The 21522-nt window shown below is 41.8% G+C and overlaps 1 non-coding gene across 1 annotated transcript; it reads right to left on the reverse strand.

Annotated features, from left to right (window-relative positions):
- Positions 1-1720: 1720 nt before the first annotated feature.
- Positions 1721-1827, reverse strand: LOC136135782 (U6 spliceosomal RNA). The gene has a single exon (XR_010656624.1). It is a non-coding gene; the product is annotated as a U6 spliceosomal RNA (small nuclear RNA).
- Between the last annotated feature and the right edge of the window lie 19695 nt (positions 1828-21522).

The following is a 21522-nucleotide window of genomic DNA, read 5'->3' on the forward strand; positions in this document are numbered from 1 at the left end:
TGCAACTAAGAAGTCCACATGCTGCAACGAAGATCCTGCATGCCTCAACTAAGACCCGGCGCAGCCTAAATAAATAAATAAACAAACAAACAAATAAATAAATATAAAAAACGTTAATGTCGTTCAGTTCAGAAAGTTCATTGTTAGTTTAAAGAAGCCCTACTGGTCTTTTATGTTCTATCCTGCAGCTTTACTGAATTTGCCTATTAATTCTAATAGTTTTTTGGTGAAGTCTTTAGGGTTTTCTTCATATAGGATCAAGAACAGTACAGTTAAAAATGGTTAAGGGGGGCTTCCCTGGTGGCGCAGTGGTTGAGAGTCCGCCTGCCGATGCAGGGTACACGGGTTCATGCCCCGGTCCGGGAAGATCCCACATGCCGTGTAGTGGCTGGGCCCGTGAGCCATGGTCACTGAGCCTGCACGTCCAGAGCCTGTGCTCCGCAACGGGAGAGGCCACAACAGTGAGAGGCCCGCGTACAGCAAAAAAAAAAAAAAAAAAAAAAAAAATGGTTAAGGGACTTCCCTGGTGGTCCAGTGGTTAAGACTCCACGCTTCTACTGCAGGGGGCATGTGTTCGACCCCTGGTCAGGGAACTAAGATCCTGCATGCTGCAAGACATGACCAAAAAAAAAAAAAAAAAAAAGGTTAAGATGAAAAAATTTATGCTATGTATATTGTACAAAAATTTTTTAAAGTGAATGTCAATTAAAAAAAAGATGGAAAGAGATGAATGGACAGTTTTGAATAAAAAGGGACTAAAAAGACAATACAGGCCAAACATGAATTTTAATGGAATCCTGGTTTGAGAAAACAAAACAGTCATAAAAGACATTCTGAAGACACCTGGAGAAATTTGAATGTGGACTGAATATTAGACGACAGTATAGAATTACAGTTAATTTCTTTGGCTATGATAATGGCATCGACATTGTATAGGTGAATGTCTTTATTCTTACAGATGTATGCTGAAGTATTTAGAGGTCAACTGTCCACAGTGTTTGCAACTTACTTGCAAATGTTTTGGAAAAATATGTAAAATAAAGGAAAATAAATAAACAATAGAGAATAAAATCGACAAAATGTTAATGATTGTTGAATCCAGGTGGAAGGTATACTGGTGATCATTCATTGCACCTTTAGGGATTTATGAAAGTTTCCATAATAAGATGATAGGAAAAAATGATTGTGATTCCTCTCTGTCCTTTTTCTTATGTAATTCAAAATGGAAACAAAACTAACAGCAAAGACAGCAAAGTGTGGAGGTGGGGATGGGGGTCAGCGGAAAGCACCAGGGATTTTTAAGGCAGTGAAACTCTTCTGTGTGCTACTGAATGTTGGATACATGATGTTATACATTTGTCAAAACCGATAGAACTGTACACCTCAAAGAGTGAACCCTAAAATGAGTTATGAACTTTAGTTAATAATAACGTACCGATATGGGGTCATCAGCTGTATCAAATGTATTACACCAATGCCAGTTTCTTTTTTGAAAAAATTAAAATTTTTATTGAATTAAATTTTATTAAAAGGGTAGAATTATGGGGTCAATAACTTCTGGTCTTAAAATTTGCTTGCTGGTTAATACTTAACAACGAATAAAAATACGAAAAGATCATTCTATCTTCTCCAGCTAATTTAGTTGTGTAAGGCCCAGCGTCAGTTTTAATGTCTTCAGCAAAAATGCTTCCAACAAAAATGCTTGAAACTCATTTCTCTTAAAAATATAGAACGTTTCACGAATTGGTGTGTCATCCTTGCACAAGGGCCATGCTAATCTTCTCTGTATCGTTCCAATTTTAGTATATGTGCTGCTGAAGCGAGCACCCAATGCCAGTTTTTAATAACAGGGGAAACTTAAGGAGGAGAGAATATATGGAAACTCTCTGTGCTTTCTGCTCAATTTTTCTATAAACCTGCTGTTTCTGTAAAACTGCTATAGAAAATAGTCTGTTAACTGAAAAAGCAGCAACAACCATGGTACAGTTAAGCTTGAAAAGTAAAGTAATAAAAAAGAAAAATGAAGGTTAAATAATAATCTGAGAAGTTAGTAGTCAGAAAAGTATTGCATAATTCTAAAATATGGGCCACAAATTCAGTGCAGACCTTCATGGAAGCTAGGCAAAGAGGGAGACAAAATTTAAAAACATACATCTGCTCAATAGAGGTTAAGATTGTATTTGGAAGGAAGGGAAGAACTATGAAAGAAATCTTTCCTGCAGATCCTAATTTTTTTAAAGTTAATAATGAGGGCTTCCCTGGTAGTGCAGTGGTTAAGAATCCGCCTGCCAATGCAGGGGACACGGGTTCAAGCCCTGGTTGGGGAAGATCCCACATACCACGGAGCAACTAAGTCCGTGTGCCTCAACTACTGAGCCTGCGCTCTAGAGCCCACGAGCCACAGCTACTGAGCCTGCGTGCCACAACTACTGAAGCCCACGTGCCTAGAGCCCAGGCTCTGCAACAAGAGAAGCCACCGCAATGAGAGGCCCGCGCACCGAAACAAAGAGTGGCCCCCGCTCACTGCAACTAGAGAAAGCCCGCACGCAGCAGCAGAGACCCAACACAGCCAAAAATAAATAAATAAAATAGATACAACATTAAAGAAATAAAAAATGTTTTAAAAAAATTCTTCTAAATTATTCTAAAAAAGTAAATAAATATAAAATAAAATAGGAAATAAAAAACCTAGACAGCAAGAGGAACGTAAGGAAGTCCAACAAAATCCTCATTTCCTCTATTTTCTCAGAATGATGACCTTATTGCTTTTATTCAACTATCACATATCAAAATCTTTCCAATTAATTTGGGGGTGGTTCCCCTCTTTCACTACCAGCCCTAAGGTCCATTGGGTAATCCAGCCCCGATACGGTTCTTTTCTTGCGCAAACATTTATTTGCTCAACAAGTATTGACATTTTGATATCTGCCAAGTGTCAGGCGTTGTATTTGGTTGTGAGATGACAAAGGTTAAAAACTAAAATTTCTGCCCTCAAGGAATTTACACAATGGGGTGGGGGATGGTGAACTGACCAGCAAATCTCACCCTAGTGTAAGGAGCCCAGAATAATTGATCCGGTAAGAGGAGGGGATCGTGGCAGTCAGGACGAGGCCTCCCCCACCCAGGCAGTGACTCACTGAGGCTTGAAGAAGAGGAGCTACCTGCCAAGTTAAGCGAGGGGAGGGAGGGAGAGCAAAGAGTGCCGTTGCCTGGTGTGTTCATGGTTAGAGTATAGGCTGGACCAGATTTAAAGCTGGGAAGGCGGGAAGGGACCAGGTCTGGGAGGCCCCAGAAAAACTCTTCTCGTAGGTTTATTATTTGTTTATTTTGGCCGTGTGATGTGGTGAGCGGGATCTTAGCTCCCCAACCAGGGATGGAACCCTGTGCCCCCTGCACTGGGAGCGCAGTCTTAACCCCTGGATAGCCAGGGAATTCCCTTCTCTTAGGTTTAGACTCGAATCTGAGGGTGGCTGGAAGGTCACTCTGCAGGGGCATCTCCTGGTCAGAAATGTGTTGTTCAGGGGAGTGTCCCCTGGCTGTTTTGGAGGAGACCAGACTGAAGGCAGCTAGACCAGTTCTGGGCTGTTGCTGCAACGAGGGCCTGTCCCAGGAATGGAGCCAGAAGAAGGGGTGGATTCACCAGGCATTCTGGAGTAGAACCAACAGAACTTACTGACAGATTATTGGTTGGGGAGAATGAGAAGGAAGTAGGCTGACTCCCACATTCCAGGCTGGGCACTGGGGGGACCCTGGGCGATAAAACCAGGTGAAGAGCTGTAGAAGGAAGGGGGTGAAGTGGCCAGTAGATGTGGGACACATTGAGTCCCAGGGGTCTGTGGATGTCCAGGCAGAGATGGCATGTCAGCAGGTCTGGAGTTCTAAAGAGAGAGTGGGGCTGGGATAAGACCAGAGAGTGTGCTGTGGGCTTGAGTATCCAGGCAGGGGACTGTGATAGGACCACACAGGCCCTTCCTCAGCAATGTGTGTTCACACCATCAGCAGTTACTGACCAGGCCCCCTCTGTGTGCCAGGCCCTGTCCAGGAGATGGAGGTTGTGGAAATAGACAAAGACCATCCAAAGGAGAACATAATCAATCTATGTATTCAGAGCTTGCTAGAGCAAGGGAGTCAGCCCTCATCATTTGCCTTTTGGCAGAGACTCAGAGGTAGGCAGAGGAGTGGGAAAGCTTTATAGTTAAAGAAAGGGGGATGAGAGAAGGAGCCAGGTGTGTCCGATTGGAGGCTGTTGGCACAGGGAAGTTGGAGGTAGGCTAGCTAGAAGCAGGGCATCCTGTGTGATTGGTTAAGCGTGAACGTTTGGCTTTCTCTGGTTGGTCCTTCCAGTTAGAAGAGGGGACAAAAATTAGGGAAGCTGTCCGTTATGAATCAAGTCCTGGTCATTTGGGGCTGATGGTACAGGGGTTATTATTTGGCTTCTGGGCTGGCTGCTGAGGACGGTGGTCCTCCAAGTCGGACTTAGAGAGAGCAGGCCGGCTTCCTAGGCTGGTTACTTGTGATAATGGGTTGGTTTCCTGGGCTGGTTGCTGCAGATTGTGAGTCAGAGTTCTATTTTTATACGTGGTCTGGGCATTGTCTGTTTGTATATTCAATCTCTCAAGGTACAGCAGTGAACATACCTACAGTCCTGGCCCTCATGGCCCTTGCATTCAAGGAGGTAAGACAGGTATTATGCAAGCAAGCAAATGCATTATCAAGACCCTTTTCATCCAGGTCTCAGTCCTTTTACTGTCCATCCAGCTCATTTTTTTTCAGACACTTAGCACTGTCTGAAAGCGTCTTGATACTAGAACTCCTGACAGATTTTCATGTACATGAATGTTCATCAGTGCACTGGTCACACTAGCCCTAAAATGGAGACAACCCAAATGTCTATCGGTGGATGAATGAATAAACAAAACATGGGATATCCATACAATGAAATATTATTTAGCCACAAAAAAAAATGAAGTACTGATACATGCTACAGTACAACACAGATGAACCTTGAAAACACTACGCTAAGTGAAAGAAGCCAGGTACACAAGGCCTCATACTATATGATGTCACTTGAATGAAATATCCAGAATAGGCAAATTCATGGAGAGAAAAAGCCAATTAGTGGTTGCTAGGCAATGGGGTGAGGGGGAGAATTGGAAATGAGTGCTTAGTGGGTACCAGGTTTCTTCTGGGGATGATGGAAAAGTTCTGGAACCAGATAGTGGTTATGGCGGTACAACATTGTGAATGGTACTTAATGCCACACAACGGTACACTTTAAAATGGTTAAAATGGTAAATGTTAAGTTATGTGTATTTTAAGTGTATGATCAGTTCTGATGATTTAATTTGATTATAAATATGTACAGCCAAGTCTTTTATTTGGCCAACTTTGATCAAACAGAGGAAAATTCATTTTGGGGGGAAATTGACAATATCGGCTTCTAGATAATTAATAAACTTCTAATGTAAAATATAAAGTGATATCCTAGAAAAGACAGTTTTCACTCTGTATGGACAGTTCACTTTCTAATCAAACTAAATTATTATTAATGCTAAATGGGTAATCATTTCCAAGGCTTTTATACGATAACAAAGCCAATAATAGTGTCAAGTAAAAAGGTGATTTTGTATTTGATAAATATTGCAGTTTTTACACTTAAAAGATATCTAATGTAGAACAATAACTCCACTTGAATTGCCGCAAAGTGATTTTAATGACATAGTAATGTAACCTCTTTAGGAGAAGAGCAATGAACTTTTTTTTTTATAGTTAAGGACCCCTGGCTCTTTTTCTGTTATTCATTGAAAAACACTATCAGTCTCAAAGAGGGTGATTTTCAGTCTCCCTCCTCTGTTGGGTACAATGTATTGTGCGCTTTCTCAGCACTAGGCTGGAGGCTGAACATAGTCACCTAGTAGACATCATCACAGTCCCCTGCAGGATAAGATTTCTTCTCTGCATTTTACAGAGAGGTGGTGGAATTTGCCCAAATTCTCCCTGATAGCTAATAATAGATACAGGGTTCAAACTTAGCTTTCTTTGATTCTAAATCTTATTCTCTTAATCAACAAACTTGTAACAAGTGACAGGTAGTAAATATCTGAGGCTTTGTGACCACACAGTCTGCTGTCGTGGCACAAACGTAGCCACATACAGCACATAAGAAAATAAGCATGGCCATGATCCATGTTCCAATATGGCACTGAAATTTGAATTTTATTTAATTTTTCATGTGTCATGAAATATTCTTCTTTCACTTTTCCCCCGCCAGTTTCAAAATGTAAAAACCATTCTTAGCTTACAGGCCATACAAATACAGGCAGCGAGCCAGATTGGGCCCAAGAGCTATAGTTCACTGACACCTGCTCTTAATCCCTGCAAGGTCCCCAAATCCAATGTCTGCAGTGGACAGGGAGATAATAAAATGAGTGAAAAAGGCTGGGCAAGACATTAGGGGTTAGAGGGGACTGTGGCCCAGTATTGCTATTGCTTCCGGGTTTTCAAAGGAAAGAAGCTGGAAATTTAAGTTTGTGTTTGCAATCTCCCTGTTTCAGTATTAGCAGTAAATTCAAATTTCTGAAAGAAAATAGTGTTGTCAATCAGACATGGCCCACAGGACTTGGTGGTCCAGTGGGTAAGACTCCACACTCCCAATGCAGGCAGCCCGGTTCAGTCCCTGGTCAGGGCACTAGATCCCACATTCGTGCCACAACTAAGGGTTGCAACTAAGAGGTCCACATGCCACAACTAAGAGTCCACATGCCACAACTAAGAGTCCACATGCCACAACTAAGATTCCGCATGCTGCAACTAAAAAAAAAAAAAAAGATCCTGCAGGCCACAACTAAAGGTTCCGTGTGTCACAACTAAGACCCAGTGCAGCCAAAATAAACAAACAAACAAACAAACAAATAAATAAAGATATGGCCCACAGGTCCCCTTTATTGCAACCTCTTCACTGTGATTGGATTCTCCACACTGGCTACTCTTGGGAATCACTTTGGACTAAAAATAAAACCACCACCAAGATGTCTGGGCCTCACCCCCAGAAACTGGATTTAAATGGTCTGCAGTGGGGCAACTGGATATTTTTAAAGCACCCCAGCTGATTCTGAAATGTAGCCACTAATGCCTCCTTCAGCCAATTACACGTTCTCCTCCCCAGAGCCCTGTACATCCATCCTGGAGGAAGGCAGATTTACAGCTGCTCTTGGTGAAAAGTCACCCCATTTAACCTACTCCTGTGGTTGCCCCAAAGCTGCTGCATATAAACACCACTGCCATAAAGGACTGGAGTTCTTCTCCCTTGCACATTAATCCTTCTACTTGTTAGATACAAACACCAGCTCTTCTTGTCAGGACTGAGGGGTCAAGTGATAGTGACCCCCGGCCAGTGAAGCAGGAGGACACAGGGCACCAGGCGTGGGGCTGACTTGGGAAATAGTCTGATGGCAATTTTTTCTGCACAGTGCCCTGCTCCGTTTAGAAGCCCAGGGGCCTTGAACCCTGGCTAGAGTCACAGGACCCCCACTCGCAGATGTAGGCCACTGCCTGTCTCAGAGGCCTTTGATAGCTTCCTTTGTTCTTCACCTTGGCCCAGGTGGTCTGGTCCACTGTATCAGTCAGGGTTCAACACAGAAACACAATGGGTCATGGGATAGGAGATTCATCCTAGGGATTAGACCTTACAGAGCTATAGGAGGAGGGGGGAGGGGACAGTCCAGGAGGGAAAATGCAGGATCAAAGGAGGCACTAGCCAGTCCCTCTGGGAAGCCAAGCACATTCAGTCACCAAAGTAGGACAGCCAAGGGAAGGCCCTCCGGCAAGTTGTGCCTCTGTCAGTGCCACCACCAAACACCTGCTGGGACAGAGCAGGAGGCAGAGCAGAGGAGAGCAAGCTCAGATGGAACCTCTGGGCGTCTCTGCATCTTATCAGCCACTGCATCCGACCACAGTGACTTTCAGTGATGGTGATTGCTGCACTTGCACTTGCCTCTTTCTGCCAAGTCTTAAAGGGAAGAGGCGTCTAGGAAACATTTCCAGCTGAGTCAAGTTGACACAATAGAAACCACACATCCCTGCCCACCTTTCTTGCCTCTTCTTGCCATCATCCTCTGTGATGGTTCATTTTAAGTGTTGACTGGGCCACAGGATGCCCAGATACCTAGTTAGACATTACTTTGGCAGTATCTGTGAGGGTGTTTCTGGGAGAGATTAGCATTTGAATGGGTAGACTGAGCAAAGCAGATTGCCCTCCCCAGTGTGGGTGGGCCTCATCTAATCAGTTGAGGGCTTGAATAGAACAAAAGATGGAAGAAGGGAGAATTCCTTTTGTTTTTAAACAATCCTTTATTTTTAAAAAATATTTATTTATGAGGCTGCACCAGGTCTCAGTTGCAACATGTGTGATCTTCGATCTTCATTGTAGCATGCAGGATCTTTAGTTGTGGCATGTAGGATCTTTCAGTTACAGCATGAAGACTCTTAGTTGTGGCATGTGAGATCTAGTTCCTTGACCAGGGATCGAACCTGGGCCACCTGCATTGGGAGCGTGGAGTCTTACCCACTGGACCACAAAGGAAGTCCTGGAAGAAGGGAAAATTCTTGATCCCTACCTGGCTGCTTAATCTGAGGCATCAATCTTCTGCCCTTCACCTGGGACTTACACCATTGACTCTACTGGTTCTCAGGCCTTCAGGATGGACTGGAACCACACCACCAGCTTTCATGGGCTTCCAGCAGATTGTGGGACTTTTCAGCCTCCATAATTGCATGAGCCAATTCCTTATAATAAATCTCTCTTTCTATCTCTCTCTCTTCATATATATATATATATATATATATATATATATATATATACATAAAATTTGTTCTCTTTCTCTGGAGGACCCTAATACATCCTCTTTTCTATATCACTCTTCTTTCATTTCCCAGAAGTCTCCAAGTTCTTTCCCACCTCAAAGACCTTTTACTTCTAGCTGAAATATTATTCCCCTCACCACCTCCTTGCCTAGCTCCTTTTTCCTCATCCTTTAGAGTCAAGCTAAAGTCATTTTCCCTGGACTTCCAATATAAATTATCTTCCCGTTATTTTTCTCTTATATACAACTTGAGGATGTATACATACAACAAAGAGACAAGTCTCAACACACAGCTTGGGGTGTATATTTACTTGTAACATCTCTTTCTTGTGCCAGCTCTGAAGCTCTCTGAGGACAGGGATCGTGTCTATTTTGTTCTTCAGTGTAAACCCAGTGCCTGGTGTGTTGTAGCTCCCAAAACATATCTATTAAATGAAAGAACATAGTCATTTTCAAGGCCAATGTTTGATATAGTATTTTAGAGAAAAAAAAAGGTCCCTTGCCTAATACCTGGCTTCATTTTGCTATACAATTTATGGTCGACACAGTATAATTTATTATACAGAGCAACAAAAAATACAATATTTAAAGTTTCTGCCAGGAGGCAAAAATTAGCCATACCACCCACTAACTCTGGGAGACCCCATAGACTTGGAAAAACCATTGAAATCAACTGCTAAAACTTTGTTTGTGATGTGATTAAATAACTGGCTCTCAGAAGGAATTTTTTTTTTTTTTTTTTTTTTTTTCAGAAGGAATTTTAATGCTCATCGTACAAGGTCCAGAAAGTTTCTGTGGCATAATGGCCCACATACATTCAGAGCTCTACGTGTTTCTTTAATGTCTACATCATTTTCTCTGTGAGAAAGAATGCTTTATCTTTAGTTTGCTTAAAAATTTGTTTCCAAAAATTCCAGACAATCATAATCCCAGTGATAGCAGAGCTTTCTACTATAGTACATGAGCTAACGAGCACGAAGAGGTTTGTGGAATCCCTGAGACATAGTGCATGCTTAATAAATGATACTTTCCTTCCCACATCCCTAGGATCCCACATCCTCTAAGGATTAAACAAACTTGCAATAAGTAGTAAATAAATCCTAGAGATCTAATGCATAGTATAGTGAATGTAGACAACAACACTGTATTATGATCACCAGACTGGCTAAGAGACTGGATCTTAATTGTCCCAACCCCTAAAAGGAAATGATAACTGTGTGATGTGCTAATTACTGCTACAATAGCAATCATATCACAATACCTAAATGTATCAAATCAATATGTTGTACACCTTAAATGTACATAATGTTATATATCAAATATATCTGAATTTTTTTAAAAAGTGCTATTTAACTCAGACTACTGATTATGAAAATGTCCCTGAAAGAAAATAGATAAGTAAGTAAAGGAATTTTCTTTGGGGAAGATAAAAGTGAATATTTAAAAAGAGCTGCTGGGCCTTACCTCCGCTCTGTCTTGAAGCTTAGCTATAAATCTATAGCATGCTTCTTTCTTTCTTCCTTTTTTAATTTAAAAAGCTGGAGAAAACATTAAATTTGGAAAATAACTCTTTGGAGTAAGGAGCTCAGTGTTTTCGGGGACAGTCCTGGACGTTGAACATTCTCCCATATGGTCCCCATAGGAGAATTCTCTCTTCTTCCGCCACATCTCAGCATCCCTGTGGTTATAACTGAGCTCTTCCACTCTTTACATAAGAACCAGGCTAGCTAAACCATCTCTGTGGAATGGGATCATGGGCTTTTCCTGAGGCAAAGGTGGATGTTCTACCACTGTCTGGACTTGGTGGGCGATCTGCAGCTTGCACAGGTGCAGCATTCATCCTCCGCATCAGCATCACCTCTCTGAGGATGACGCCACCACCCTCTATTCTAGAGGGTTACAACTGGCCTGAACTATGGCAAAGGGGGTCATCCACATAGATTGGACAGATTGGAGAGCTGGCAAGTCTTGTGCCATGAAGCGGGGGCCATAGGCTGGATGTAGTGGGTGGACAGTCCTCTCCAGGTGGCAAGAGAAGGACAGTCAATACAACTTCCAAGCACTGGTAATTTATGCTTCCTTAAGTGCTTACTTAAGTGAAGATTGATGTCTTCCCTTAGTGACACAACTCTGTGTTCCTTCTCAGAGCACAAACAGTGGCTCTCAAAGTGTAATCCCCAGACCAACGGCATCGATAGTGCTTTGTTAGAAAAGCAGATTCTCGGTCAGTCCCCACCCAGACCAACTGAAACCCTTCAGGGTGGGGTCCAGCAATCTGAATGTCTTAACAAACCCTCCAGGTGACCCTGATGTGCACTAAAGTTTGAGAACTACGGCTCTAGTCTAGGGCAGTGCTTCCCCAGCTGTGCTTCGTACTACACTCTCTTGGGAAGCTTTGAAAATCCTAATGCCCAGGCTTCACCCACACTAATTCAGTCAGAATCTGGCAATGAGACTTGGGCATCAGGAGTTCTTAAAGATCCCCCAGGGTAATTCAAAATGGGCAAGCGAGTTTGAAAACCACTGCTCTATCTAGGGCCTCACTGCTCAATAGTGTGGTCTCCGGACCTGCAGCATCCATTGGCATCACCTGGGGGCTTGTTAGAACTGTCAGATCTCAGGCCCCAGCCCAGACCTGCTGAATCAGTCTGCACTTTAACAAGATCCCAAGTGACTCATAAGCACATTAAAATGTGACAAGCACGGGCCTGGGGTACAAAAAACGCAATCTGAAGTGCGTGTCTCAAACTTTCTGACTTATAGATCAATGATTTACTGAACCGGGTCCAGAGGTTGCTGATTTTGTTTTTCTGGTTCTCTGGTGACACTCCCACAACCTCCTTCAATGGGGGAGGGGAGAGCACCTGGGGGAAAGGAAATAAATTCAAAAAGCACCTCAAGGGGGCCCTACAGAGCGAGTAAGGGAGGAAGAAACACTTTAGTTACCATTTGGGTGTATTCTGGCCATATTCTGTTCACCATATTATTAATCACCACTTTGTCCAATAGCAACTCCCAGGAGGCCTCCCCATAAACCAGCTGTTTCTTTCTCTCTCTCTCTCTCCACCCCACCCTCCAATTTCTTATTTCATTATTTCTCAACATCTTACCAGACCACTACTGAATGATTTAGAAAGTGAAACCAAGGCTGATTCAGAATTGGAATAAATATTAACCACAACTTACTATTAAAGAAGTGGAAGGAGGTCCAGATTAAAATAGGCCGACGCTGTGACCAAAGGCAATAGAAATTTTATTGCCTTGCAATTTTTTTAACCTATACGATCTTTTTTATTAACCCAATCCACATAGTCAGCTTTTTTCCTCATCTCTGTATATGTGTGTTTGTGTGTTGTCATGACAAATATGAATTTTCAGGATGCCTGTGTATCCTGGGCAGCAGGGTATAGAAAGAGCTTTCAGCTGGGGGTAAGTGTCCTTCACAGCAAGTCACTTTGCTGTGCTGGACCTCAGTTTTCTTGCTTCTACAGTAAGGGAGTTTACAGTTGTGTTTGCAGATTCAGATACCTCCAGGGGCCTAGGTAGACATCTAAATGGGGCAAGGGCAGCCCCTCTCTCTCCTTATTAACCTGTGAAAATGTGGGTCCAATGCTGCCAGATTTCAAAGGAAGCAAGAAAAGAAAATCTGGACTTTTTTGTTTGCAATTTCTCAGTTTTTGAATATTGGTAACTAATAGAAAATTTCCCCCAGAATTTGGAAACCACACCAAACACTCCTGAGGCCATAGTCCACCAGGGCTAGCTAAGTAATGTCCTCCAGCCTCAGTGATATCTCAGCACTCTTTAAGAATTCCAATTCTACCCCTTTAATGAATTTGTTTTTTTTTTGTGTAGTCATATTTTTGTCTCTAGTTTATTCTTTCAAAAAATATTTGATTACCCATTATAAGCCAGAAACCATAGTTGATTGGAAAAAGAAAAAGAATGAGATGGGGCTTCTACTTTTAGGTGAGCAAATGGGAAAGCTAAGTGAGATACTCCAATAAATAATAAGGCTCAGTGAATAATCAGGCTTTTTGAAAAGTGTAAGGAAAGGCAGATCTGGTTCTTTAGTCAGACACACAATCTTTTTGAGGCTTGGTATTTTCATCTGTAAAATGGGGGAGAATAATACCTCCCCATCAAGCCTGCGTGAAGATTAGAATTCTGTCTGTAACGTACTTGGCATATAGATGATGCTCAATAAATAATGCTATCTAGCGCTACTACTTTTATTGTTACATTATAAACTCCTAGGTGTTAGGCATTGGGTCTGATGGAAATCATGTGATGTCAGTTCTTAACTTGGAAGCAGCTGGTTGTGTTCCCAAATGTATACCTTCAAGTTTGTTTTCCTGTAGAGATGGCATCAGTTGGTTACTTCCCCAAGCAAACCCAAAAAAGCCTATTTAAACTATAGGATGGGGACTTCCCTGGTGGTCCAGAGGCTAAGATTCTGCGCTCCCAACGCCGGGAGCGCAGGTTCAATCCTTGGTCAGGCAACCAGATTCCTCATGCCACGAGATCCCGCGCACCTCAACGAAGATCCCGCAAGCAGCAATGAAGATCCCGCGTGCTGCAATTAAGACCCAGCACAGCCAAATAAATAAATATCTAAAAATTAAAAAGAATAATAAACTATAGGGTGGCCTAAATATTGCACAACTGCAATTTTTTAAAAAATCAGAAAACCCCATTGATGTGATGCAACTACAACAGAAGAAGCCCTTTGGGGTTCTTTTTAACAAAGTTAAAGGCTTTTGGCTTATTGTGAGTGGTGCTTCTAGTTAAACATGCTAAGCCAGGTTTAACTGGAAGACCAAGAGCAGAGTTGCATACTTGGTGATTCCGAAGTGGGCTTGTAGGGAGGGCCTTTAAGATGGATGATTCTAGGTTTTTTAATTTGTTTGATTGTGCTTAAAAACATATAACTTTCCTTTTGTTTGAGCCAATTATCTCTAACATTGTATTCACACTTACCCTTAAGGCACCATCTTTAGGCTGATGACTCTCAAATTTGCATCTCCGGCTCTTGGCTTGGCATCTCTAGTTGGAGATCTCATATGTATCTTAGATCTGACTTGGTCAAAACAGATCGCTTGACCCAAATTTGCCTCCTCCCAAGCCTTTCCTATATCAATAAATGACAATGCCATATGTCAATTCCTGGAAAACATTCTAATTTTTTCTTATTCCTATCACACCCATATCCAATCCCTCAGGTAGCCCTGTGCACTTTCACTCCAATATTCCATGGCATTATATGAAAAATAGGATCACTCCTCACCTTGTGCACTGTATAGGTCAATTCGAGCCATCATTTTCTCTACTCCAACAGCCTGCTAACCCATCTCTCTGCCTCTCCCACTTCTGACCTAACACAGCAGCCAGGGTGATCTTCTGAAACCATAAATAACATCTCTTTTTGGCTCAAAACCCTTCAAAGGCTTTTCATTGCAAGTGGAATAAAAATCCAGACTGTTAACCATGCCCCAGAAGTCTTATGTGATCTAGCCTCCACCTGTTTTCCCCCTTACTGGCAACTGAGGTCGCTTGCACATCTGCATCTCCTGCCAGTAAGTTCTTTCATGACAGCCTTCCTTCTCATCGCCTCTTCCTTAGAAAGGCCTTCCCTGACCATCTCTTTCACAAACTTCTAGCCGTCCCAGTATCCACTCTTCCCCTTTTCCAAAGAAATGGAACCTCCTATTTTTAGCTGAGTCCGTAATTGGCCAGTCTCCCTTAAACTGGTTATGGCTACCTGACCAAGTTCTATCCAATGCAATATAAACAGAAATATCATGTGGCACTATCCAAGAACCAGCCTTAAAAAATCATTGGTACATGCCTTTAGCTTCTTCTCCCCATTTATTCATTCTGCTGGCTGGAACATGAACTGATGGCTGGAGCTGGAGCAGCCACCTCAGACCATGAGGTAACTTTGGAAATGGAGGCCAAGCACGGCAGAGCAACAGAATGGAAGGAGCTGGATCACTGAGGACTTCATGGAGCAGAACTGCCATAACAGCCCTGGATTACTTGCTTTTGGACTTCTACTTGAGAGAGAAACAAACTTTTGTTGAAGTCACAGTCATTTTGGATCCTGTTACCAACTTAATTCCAACTGATAGAGTACTCTGTCTAAGGCAGCCCTCTTTCATATTTATCTGCAATTTTTCTTCAAAGCCCTTAGTGCCTAAAATTACCCTCTGTATTTATTTATACTTTTATTTATATTTTTAATATCTTGCCCCCTCTGGAATATAAACTCCTTGAAGCCAGGGATTACCTGATGTTCAGTGCTGTATTCCTATCTCCTGCAAGAGTGTCTAGGACAAAATAGGTGCTTAACAAATATTTGTGGAATGAATTGGTGAGTGAACACCTACTATGTGCCAGGGAGAGAGATACAAAGATGATTAACACATGTTTCCTGAGTCCCTTGTCTGAGAAGCTCACTGTCTGTTGGAAGTGGTGGTCATCCTCCTTGGGTTCATCTAACCATGGTTCTCAGCCAGGGGCAGTTTTGCTCCCCAAGGGGCATTTGTTGATGTCTGGACCTATATTTGATTGTTACAAGTTAGTGGATGCCACTGGCATCCGGTGAGTAGAGGCCAGGGAAGCTGCTAAACGTCCTGCAAAGGACAGCCCCCCGCAGCAGGTAATTATCTGGCTCCAAATGCCAACAGTGCTAAGGTTAAGAAATCCTGAGCTAGTCAAGGTCAGTGTTGATTAGATTTGCCAGGGGGAAAATTGTTTGGGCTGCACAAGAGTAGAAGCCATGAAATGTGTGGGATGGCTGAATTGCTGAGGTCGGCTGAGTTGTCAAATTCTGCAAAGCTCTCCGCTGAGAGGCCAGCTCCAACCATTAACCATTACTTGTCACTGGGCCCACGTTTGGAGGACACTGTGCATTCAGAACAGTAAAGTTATGTCCAGAACTCTAGAAACCAAGCCAGAGAAGCTCTTTGAATGGTATCGTCATGAGTAGAAAGAACTCTAACATGAATACTCACTTTGCCCGCTTTCCCCAGGGAGGCTGACAGAGCTGAGTCTCTCTCCTACTTTCTGCTGCAATAAGTCTCTTCTTTATTTCTGTTGGATGAAAGGAGTGTGTCCGCATTCCCAGACCTCTCACAAAATGTAATTTTCTCTTGCAAGTAAATCAAGTAAACAAATGAAAGATGAGGGTAGTCTAAGAGACAGGAGATTATGGAGGTGATAGTTCTGGGCCACTTCATATTTTAACTACCACCCCCCCCTTTTATTTTTTTTTAAGCTTTCTAATTTGTTAGACACTGATACGCTTCGTGACTTTGGCTAGGGCACTTAATCTCCCTGAGCCTCAGTTTCCTCATCAGCAAACTCAAGGGGGTGGATCAGGCCATGGCTTATTTGTCTTCCACTCTAAATAACCATGATGATTCATCTATCACCGGTTAACCATCAATTAAATGATGGCAACAAATGCCCGGGTTCGAAGAAATAAGTTTGAAAATAAAGGAAAGACTACAGTGATTCTTAGCATCAGTGTTCCTCCCTCCCACCCTCTCCTGAGCCATTTCAAAAACAAAGCATCAGCGCTGATCTTTGGAACAGTATTTCCTAAAATATGTTTCTTAGAACGTAGCTCCTCAAGATGTGAAAATGGGACTCTACATCAGAAAAATTGGGGAGCATACTAGATCCTCTTTTTGGAGAGTAACAATAAATCATTTTAACGTTTTATAAACCCAATGCTTCTCACTTATTTGACTAGAGAATTCATTCTTCATTGAATATTTATTAGCATCCTAAGAATTACAGAACTAGTGTTCTGTGAAACTCACTTTTGGAGACCCTGACGTGGTATATAATGCTAATACCTTTTGTTCAGTACCTACTTGGAGAGGGAATGAGGGACCTGATGAAAAGAATCCCCAAAAAGACAGACAACATGTTTTACAACTTCCCCGGTCTTCAGTAGACACATGGGCATTACCCATATACCTGGTGTCAGGCAACAATAGCATGCTGAAGACACACTATTAATAAAATCTACTTATTGGTCTCATTTTTTTGTTATATAGCCTATGATTCAAAGAGAGAAAACTTTAAACATATGCTTCTTTGCTGAATTTACTCTGCCAATCTTATTCACTAAGACTCTATTACAGGGTTGACAAATAGGTTTTTTCTCTCATGACAATTTTGATCAATGGGTAGTGGCTGCCTAGAGCTCTGTATTAAAAACAATAATAAGACCTTGAAAGGACTTGGAGGGCAAATATGCTGTGATTGATTTTTTTTTTTAATGTGTTTACTTATGGCTGCATTGGGTCTTCATTGCTGTGCAAGGGCTTTCTCTAGTTGCGGCACACAGGCTTCTCATTGCGGTGGCTTCTCTTGTGGCAGAGCACGGGCTCTAGGTGCAAGGGCTTCTGTAGTTGCAGCACACAGGCCCTAGAGCACATGAGCTTCAGTAGTTGTGGTACGAGGGCTCAGTAGTTGTAGTGCACGGGCTTAGTTGCTCTACAGCATGTGGACTCTTCCTGGACCAGGGATTGAACCTGTGTCCCCTACATTGGCTGGTGGATTCTTAACCACTGCACCACCAGGGAAGTCCATGTGATTGATTCTTAATGTCTCTTGTGGGTATAGTGCTGTGATTGATTGTTGATGTCTGTTGTGTGTATAGACTAGTAGAAGACATAGGGTGCTTGTTGTGTGTTTCCTCACCAAAAATCTTACAAACTACCCACATCGGCTTGATAGAGGAGTTAAGACTTAATACACTTAGGTGTCAAAAGGAATGGTTAAGATAATTCTATAGGGTCAGGTCTTAAAGATAAATTGAATGCAAGATCTCATTTGGGCCTTGAAGGTTACAAAGGTTGGGTCTTGTGAGGAGACCCTGGGAGGTAATTCTCAGCAGAGATTGCAGATGAGCTGCCAAGGCCCCAGGAATAGCTTGTATCTCTAGAGCTGCCCAGATACAGTGTCAGCATCCCTTAGACAGTGCTTAATAAAGGTTCATTCTTATCCTTTATCTAGCACAGCTCTGTCCAATAGAAATATAATTTGAGCCACATATATAATTTGAAACTTTTAAAAAGTAAGGAGAAAATAACCACATTTAAAAAGTAGAGAGAATTCCCTGGTGGTCCAGTGGATAGGAATCCATGCTTTCACTGCCCAGGGCCTGGGTTCAGTCTCTGGTCGGGGAACTAAGATCCCACAAGCTACACAGTGCGGCCAAAAAAAAAAAACAAAACAAAGAAAAAGTAAAGAGAAACAGATGAAATTAATTTTAACAATATAGTTTATTTAACCCAATATATCCAAAATATTATCACTTCATACAATCAATGCAAAAATTATTAATGAGAGTTTACACTCTATTTTTGGTAATAAGTCTTTGAAAGCTGGTGTATATTTTACTTACATCATATCTCAATGGAAACCAGCCACATTTCAAGCGCTCAATAGCCCCAAGTGGCTAGTGGCTACCATGTTGGACAATGTTAGTATAAACTACCACTCTTATTCATATGTTCTATCTTCCAGAAAGTTTGAATACAGTTAATTTGGTTCTAGCAGTTTTCCCAAACTCTATTCTGATGCTGGTGTTAGCAATATTTTTTTTTTTTTTTTTGCGGTACGTGGGCCTCTCACCACTGTGGCCTCTCCCATTGCGGAGCACAGGCTCCGGACGCGCAGGCTCAGCGGCCATGGCTCACGGGCCCAGCTGCTCCACGGCATGTGGGATCTTCCTGGACCGGGGCACGAACCTGTGTCCCCTGCATCGGCAGGCGGACTCTCAACCACTGCGCCACCAGGGAAGCCCAGCAATATTTTTTAATCTAAAAAATATTTCTATAAATAGCACATAAGAAAAATCCATTATTCATTACTTTAAAAATAATTTAAATTATTATTATTTTTAAAGTTAGAGTTGTTATTTTTGCTTCGTGTTAACATTAGGAAGGCAGAGTTATTAGGTAGAGACCAGTAATAGTTCCTACGACTTGTTCTTTCTCTACTTTTTTTTTACCATTTTAAAATTGATGTAAAATATACATAACATAAAATTTACTATTTATGTGTATAGTTCAGTGGCATTAAGTACATTCACACTGTTGTTCTACCATCACCACCATCCATCTCCAGAAACTCATCATCCTCCCAAACTGAAACTCTACACCTATTATTTAACAGTAACTCCCCATTCTCCCCTCCTCCTAGGCCCTGGCAACCACCATTCTACTTTCTGTCCCTATGAATTTGATTACTCTAAGTTCCTCCTATAAGTAGAATCATACAGTATTTGTTTTTTTTTTTTTTTTCAGTATTTGTTTTTTGTGTATAGTTTCTTTCACATAGTATAACGTCTGGAAAGTTCATCTATATTGTAGCATACGTCAGAATTTCCTTTCTTTTTAAGGTTGAATAATATGCCATCGTATGGATTTACCACATTTTATTTATCCATTCATCCATCAACAGACACTTGGATGGCTTCTATCTTTGGCTATGTGAATAATGCTACCATGAACATGGGTGCGCAAATACCTGTTTGAGTTCCTGCTTTCAATTCTTTTGGGCATATACCCAGAAGTGGAATGTCTGAATCATATGGTAATTCTATTTTTTAATTTTTTGAGGACCTTCCATACTGTTTTTCACAGTGTCTGCACTATTTTACATGCCCATCAGCAACTTACAAGGGTTCTATTTTCTCCACTTCCTGGCCAACACTTGTTAGTTTCTGTTTGTTTGTTTATAAGGGCTGTCCTAATTGGTGTAAAGTGGTATCCTATTGTGATTTTGTTTTGAACTTTCTTAATGATTAGTGATGTTGAGCATCTTTTCATGTGCTTATTGGCCATTTGTGTATCTTCTTTGGAGAAGTGTCTCTTCAAGTCCTTTGCCCATTTTTTTAATTGACTTGTTTATTTTGCTGTTGCCCGTGTTGAGTTGTAGGAGGTCTTTATATGTCCTGGATATCCTTTTCAGATATATGATTTGCAGATATTTTCTCCTTTTCACCCTGTTGATAGTGTCCTTAGAGGCACATCATTTTGGTACTTTATGGACTGACCAGAAAAAATATTCCTCCATTACATGCCCCTCAAGTGGTTTTCAGGTTTTCTTTGACATCAGATAGCCCCAGGTTTAAAACCAGGTTCTGCTACTTGCCAGCTGGGTGGTCTGGGGCAAGTTACTCACTAAACTTTCTGAGTACAGTTTCCTCCTATGTAAAAATCAGGATTTGATAATATTTACCTCCCAGCGTTTGAGGAATGGTGGCAGTTAGAAATAAATATAATTAAAATTCCCAGTAAGTAGTCACTATTATTTTAACAAAATGGTGAAAAGGGTGGTTTCTGAGTTTAAATTGGGGAGCTCAAGGCCAGGCTTTGTCTTTTATTAGCTCTCTTCCATCCCTGGTATTTGCTAGGAATAAACACTTCCCAAACACTAGCCAGTGATTTGGAGATTAGGCTATTATTTTCCTACAATCCTATTATTTTCATATTTCTGTTTCCCTTACCCCAGGTGATGTCATACTCGGCCATCTGCTTCCCCTGCATCCAAAAGTCACCTCAAGTCATGCTTTTACTGAGAAGCTTCTTCCAAGGCCCAGCAGGAGGGTCCCCTGAGAGGTGGTATGCCTGCGGGATGTTCCAAACACCCAGGCCAAGCAGAGTGACCTTCAAATCATTGTAGCACAGAAGACCTTCCAGAATAAGCCTGCGTTTGCCTCCTTGGCATGGGATGAAGGGATCGTTTCAGTTTCAGTAACGCATATAGCAGTGCACTAAAGAGGTCAAAGAGTTCTATTTCAGCGAGAAGCTCTGCAGGGAAATATTTATCCCTCCCTTATTTGGTAGGCTCTTTAACTATAGTGAATTAAATTTGCAACACCTGTTTGCTTTTTTAAAAATGGCTACTCATAGACATTGATGCATTAAGTCAATTGTTGGGTAAAGTAAATTATCCGGGCAACATGGGGACAGGCATGTGAATTTAAGCTTCAGCTCTACTGTATGCTACCTATGTCACCTTGGGCGAGTTGTGTCCACTATAAGCCTCTGCATCATCTGTAAAAGGGGAATAAGAAGAGCAATCAGTCTTATGTGATCATCTTGAGGGTTCCATGAACGATGAGCTAGTTATTGTAGAGCCTTTGTACCATGACTGGGGAGGAGCAAAAGCCCAGTAAATGTCAGCTATGGTTATTATCAACTGTATCATCATCATCATATCAGACTTGGGTGACTTCCAGGCAGTGACAACAAGTACTAAAGGCACCACTCTTCTTTGCCCTGGGTTAACTTCCATCTCTACACCTCCTCTTCCCACCCCCAACACATTAATATCCTTTCTCTTCAACCCAATCCTGGTGGGCCCTGACTTCAGGCAAAACGTTTCAGAAGGCTGAAGGTGGATAAGAGACCAGGAAACGACACTAGAAGTCACAGATTAAAAAATGAGGAAAAACCAAAGTCTACACTGGTAGGAGCTTCTACTAAAGGCCTGCGAGAAAGGAAGATAAACTATCTTTGGCCGGACGATACTTAACAATTAGCATTTGAAAAAAAAGTTTTGCTCCCCTACAATCCAGTTCTTCAGAAAGACATATACTAGGTACAAGAAGGAGATATACACAGAACATCTT

The sequence above is a fragment of the Phocoena phocoena genome, chromosome 15 (assembly GCF_963924675.1).
Source record: "Phocoena phocoena chromosome 15, mPhoPho1.1, whole genome shotgun sequence".
NCBI classification, from domain to species: Eukaryota; Metazoa; Chordata; class Mammalia; order Artiodactyla; family Phocoenidae; genus Phocoena; species Phocoena phocoena.